The following is a 6,050-nucleotide window of genomic DNA, read 5'->3' as shown; positions in this document are numbered from 1 at the left end:
GAGTGAATTTAGGTTAAAGACCAGTCGAGCTGCTGCATTCTGGATGAGCTGCAGAGGTCGGATGGCACTAGCAGGTAGACCTGCCAGGAGGGAGTTACAATAGTCTAAGCGTGAGATGACCAGAGCCTGGACCAGAACCTGCACCGCCTTCTGAGTGAGAAGGGGACGTATTCTCCTGATGTTGTGCAGCATGAATCTACAGGAACAGGTTGTTGCAGTAATGTTGGCTGTAAGGGAGAGTTGGCTGTCGAGTGTCACACCCAAAGTTCTATTTTTCTGGGGTGCTTTTAAAAAAAAAAAAAAAGAATATTATATTGCTGTTTGCACACAGCTTCCCTGTCAAACAAGTTTGTTGAAATATATAAAAAAAATCGATTCTTGCATTGCGACGGAGAAGTCGACTCCGCTGAAAAATTATAACACCACTGCTCCAGAGACAGACGCACATTAAAGATCCTGTTGTCCTGTGTCAGAGTCTCAGTCGGAGTCTGCTTCCTCCTCACTCCCCCTCTGACCCTCTGCTCACTTCTCACTTTACCAATAAACACCAGCACTGATCACAAGTTATTAGGACACTTACAGGACTGACATTTACTTTGTGTTTGTTTGATTCGCTCCAGAGTTTCTGAGACACATTTTTAAACCTGCTACACAACATGAGATGTAACATAACAGGACATTAGGGTTAATGGGACCAGAACGTTCTGGAGTCATGATCCTACATCGATTAATAACTAAATACACGTGATTATCAGTTTGTGTGTGAAGAGCAACAGATATGAGCAGACACACAGACACACACACACACACGTTTGTACTTCACTCTTAGTGAGGACACTCATTTGCATAATATATTCCCTAACCCCTTACCCTAACCTTAACCATTCAAATGAAATGCCTAACCCTAACCTTATTCTATTATTCTTCATTCAAAGTGAGGACCGGCCAATATGTCCTCACTTTTAAAAAATGTCCTCATTCTGTAGGGTCTATGCTTAAAGTGGTCCTCACAAAGCAATAAGTACAGGAAACCACGTACACATACTCCTGCAGACAGAGGTTCTTCCCTCAGATTATGACACAGTGTTTTAACTTCATTGTTGTAGAAGAAGCGAAGTCCCGTTTATCCAGGAACATGAATATGAATATGAAATGCAGGTTGTTATAAGGATCAGTTCTAAGTGTGATGATAAGAAAACATCAGAGGAGCAGAGTCACTTGTTGACCAGCGGAGTAATGCGCCTCAGTGCAGTGGCGCTGCCAAGGGGGGGCCAGGCGGGGCCACCTTGATACAGGAAAGGCTGTAATCTGAGTTTGTCCTTTTAAGTCTATAGGTGCAGCACACAAGTCTAAACTGAATGAATGTCAAATCAGTGTGGAGAACACTGACCACCATCGTTCACTTACTGTTGTAGTCTGATTTTTGAATTGAAAACCTTATTTTGTAAATGACAGCACACTTTTAATAACAGTAACAGTCTATAATACTTTTTCTAAATAAAAAGGGGGTTCATATCTGACTGATTTTATTAACTGATATTAACTGATGAAAAAGCAGCTCAGTGCACTAATAAAGGGAATTGTGGATGTGATACATTGAAATGCATCAAGCTACATTGTTGTACATTTGAGTAGTTGACTGCTGAATTGTAATCGAATCGTGAGGCTAGTGAAGGTGCACACCTCTAGTGAGCTCACAGTCACATCAGACAGGCAGCCCCTCCCACCTCCCAGCTCCTGTCCCAGCTGTAGTGGTTTTTCTTCTCTGGTGTGGAGCTGAGTGGTGATGAACAAAGGACTAAGCTGCCAGTGCCTCCAGTTTACAGCTAGTTAGCCAAAAGACAAAAACAGATATAGTTAACTTGTTTCATGCTAATGTGAACGCATGAGCTACTAGCTAATGTAATTAGTTAGGGCATAACGACTGTACTGTACTTAAGGGGAGACACTACACGTGAATACCGTAACATTTGTATCTAATGATGTCATCACAATTGCCACCTTGTTATGCAAATTAGGTGCCCGTTACCTATATGAAATGTGCTGATTTGCATACATTTGCCAATTGGCCCTGCAGGTCAGTAGGATTTAAAAAAAACAACTAAAACATAACACCACATACAGTAACATCCCCAGTTAATGACATACACCAAGATAGGGTTTTCCCCTAAAATGTTATATTTAAATATCCAGATTAGGAAAGAAGACATGGAAGCAAAACAGACCAAAATCTCAAAATTGACCAGTACATGAAAAAAACTGTGTTTTTGCCTATAGTGTCCTGCCTTAAACAGTAACTGCATCATTTTGATTGTAGGCTCCTCACCTAATAACTACTTATTCTAATAGTTTGTTGTTTGCTGATAGATCTTTATCTGTACAGAATACAGACAGCCCTCCCTATAATGTGAAAGGAGGGAATTGTAGGTACACTGAAACTAAGTCCTTGTCACCATCAGTTATTGTGTGTGTGTGTTATTCAAAATATTTATTGTCCCATAGGGAAATTTGTCTTGGGCCAAAGTGCTACAGCAGCTGCAGAACAACGATACTATAGTATAGTTTTTAAAGAAACTATAGTAGCATAAAAAACCTCCACATTGTGGCATAGTTTCCTTTGTTGTTGCTGCTCTTGTGATAAACCTAGTGAATACTAAACAAGACCATTGTTTTGTGTGAAATGTTGAGTATTTAACAATTGTGTGATTGTGAGGGTATTAAAATAAATTGGTAAGTAAGTCGGAGATGTGCTACTTTATTAAACTTATTCTTAGCTGAAGTATCCTTAGAGCAGTGGTTCTCAAATGGGGGTACGCGTACCCCTGGGGGTACGTGAAGGCACTCCAGGGGGTACGTGAGATTTTTTTTAAATATATTTAAAATTAGCATCCATTCAAAAATCCTTTAAAATTTGTTATTTAATAAATATTCAATAAAATATAAGTGTAAGTTCATGAACTGAATTTTATATTCAGTAGGCTATTCAATTTCATTATCCTAAAAACCCCAGAGTCTCCCCCATACCAGGATGGTTTGACCCAACCTGGCACACGCCACCTGTCATCACCTGTCATCACTGCCACCTTGAAAACCCAAACAATGGAGTCGTGGTTGAAGCGTAGCAGCAATGCCGCTGAAAACACGGAGGGACAAGTGCCAAAGAAGGCGAAACCAGAGCCGGCAAAATTCCGTCAGTATTCACAAGAATATGTTTTAATGGGATTTACGTCCACGAGTTGCCACCCACCCAAGGCTTTGTGTAGCATATCCCCCGAAAGATGGTCGAGACTTTAACTGATGTTTTCAGCCTCCCCAAAGCAAACGGAAACAAGCTACCTGTCACTTATCAGGAAAAACTCCTGGAAGTGTCATCTGACCGTGGCCTCCACATGAAGTTTGCCACATCCACACTCACACAGTTTTGGGTGTGTGTGAAGCAGGAGCACCCTCACCTGGGACAGAAAGCTTTGGAGCAGCTACTACCCTTTGCCTCCACATATTTATGTGAGGCCTCCTTCTCTGCAATGACTGTGATCAAAACAAAGCAAAGAAACAGACTGTGCCTGGAGAAGAGCTTGATCACAGCAGTTGCTTCCCTGCCACCAAGACTGACAAAGATCCTCAGTGAAGCACAAGCACAAGTTTCTCACTAAAATGTAAATGCAAAAGCACTCACTCAGTTCAATGCAACAATGTAATCTTCAGTGTTGACAGTTTGTAAATTTAAGATCAGTATTCTTTTCGATCCTTAAAGAAGATATTTTAAGTTGTATTGTATTTTGAGCTAATCTTTTATTTAAAATTAAGTTAATGATTTATTTTTTGTGAAGAAGTGTTTATCTATAATTAAGATGTTTATCTATATTTCCAAATAGTTCAAGAGAGACCACTACAAATGAACAATGTTATGGACATTGATGGAGTTTTAAATTTGAAAGTGTCTAGTTACAAAGTTTAATAAATCAGACACTAATGGCACAGCACTGTGTATTACATCTTTCTTTCAACCAAAAATGCTTTGCGCTGGTTAGGGGGTACTCGACTGAAATTTTTTTTCAAAGGGGGTACATCACTGAAAAAAGGTTGAGAACCACTGTGCTAGAGAGTGAAAGTGTTAACAGGAAGTGCGGGGGGGGGGGTCGTCTGTGACTTAACTGCAGAGCTGAAGTCGCATTAAAGAGAAAGAAGCAAATGCAAACAAATGGAAACAATGTCAGAAAATGAAAATAGGGTTTTATAAATTCAAATCAGCTCAAGTTTGCTCATTAATTTGTGTGTGAGTGAAGTAAAAAATATGACATCATCAAATGATTTTACATTTTGTTGTGCTTATTATACCTAAAGTGTGACAGCATTATATGGTGTGACTTTGGGCATTCAATAAATGTGGCTGTCAGAAACATATTTAATATTAATATTAAATAATAACTTTAGTTTACATTAAAGCTACCTCGGGGCACCAGCCTTCAAAGGAAGGAAAAGAGCCAATTTATTGATTAAGTCTAGTACTAACTACAAATTTGGAACTTTGATGAATAATTAAATTATTAACTTTAACCAAAATGACCACGTCAGTAGTTAGTAAAGATGAAGGATATGGAGTTCAGAGGTTGGAAAACTTCACACTTATGCAACATTAATGATGACAACATTTGTGTTTAAGAAAAACATTATGAAAATAATACAAATATAATCACACAAACTAACTAAGTGAACTTACTATATACATGTGAATGTGAGTATACGTGTGTGAGCGTGTGTGTGTGTGTGTGTGTGTGTGTGTGTGTGTGTGTGTGTGTGTGTGTGTGTGAGTGAGTGAGTTACAAAGTGTGGTTTCAAAATGGCGGCTGGCCACTATGAAGACAAAAGACCCCCTGGAGTGTTGGGATCATGGGGCTGAGATCACATGTGTGTGTTTGGGGAGAGGAGTGTGTGAGGTGTTGGTGCCGGGTCAGAGGAAGTAGTTAGTTACATGTAAAGAAAGAGTCTGATTCTATGAAGAGCATCACAGAACTAACATTAGCTTTCAAATACCGTATTACCAAATATCACAACAACACAAATCCAATTTATAAAACATCAGATGAATAGAATTGAACAGTCCTGTGCATAGGCCTAGTGTAATTAGCCCAGTTATGTTACCAGTTCATGAAAAGGGGGAAAGGTCCTTTTTGAGGTGCTGTTTAAAGTCCAGTGATGTGGTCTTGCTGGTTGTGGCTCCTGTTGTTGTGCATCTGCTGGTCAGACTTTGTGTCGTGGACAATTGCTTGTGCTGAAGTTCTTAGGCAGGCTCTTGTGTCCCTGCCTTTTGGAAGGTTTTAGCAGTCTGCTTCAGGCAGGCCTGCTTGGAGGTCAAAAGAGCTGGAGCAGGGAGAGGTACCTACTCCTCCTGCAGAGGTCAGTAGAAAAGAGGGGGAACTGGGCTTTTATTGTCCTGGTGACCTCATGGGTCGTGGGGCGCACAGTGACCAATAGGGGTTGAAAGTTGTGTCCAGGGGCAGGTTCACACCTAGGTGTGAAGTTGAAGCACCCTGGGAGACTGAGTTCTGGAAGCTCGTCTTTGTCCCCAGAACAAAGAAGACATGTGGTTGCAGGCTTTGGCTTCACATGTAGGCCCAACTATTGTTCACAACTATTAGGTCCCAACAATTAAAAAAGTAATAATTCATGAATAAACGTATATATAACTCAATTTAAAAACCTGAAACTATCTGAGTGTTAAATCCTACTTAATGACAGACAATGTTATATTTACATTTCAACTTAAAAAAGGTCAGAACTCTGTTTCTGTTTCATAGTTTTTATTATTTTGATCACAATATTAAAATCACATCACTAGGCTGCTGTTGAATAAACACTTTTACAGACAGAATCATTTTGGCTTCATCACATCAAACAGACAAATGTTCATATATGTTGGATTATTTCATATGTGAACAGACTTTATGTGATTAAACATGAATCATGTCTCATGTGTGAGTTTTAATAAAGTTTGTTGAATGTGAACAATGATCAGCTGTTATTGATAAATGTGTTTTTATGTGGATCTT

Source organism: Hippoglossus hippoglossus, chromosome 5 (assembly GCF_009819705.1).
Source record: "Hippoglossus hippoglossus isolate fHipHip1 chromosome 5, fHipHip1.pri, whole genome shotgun sequence".
Lineage (NCBI taxonomy): Eukaryota > Metazoa > Chordata > Actinopteri > Pleuronectiformes > Pleuronectidae > Hippoglossus > Hippoglossus hippoglossus.
This window is presented reverse-complemented; position numbering follows the sequence as displayed.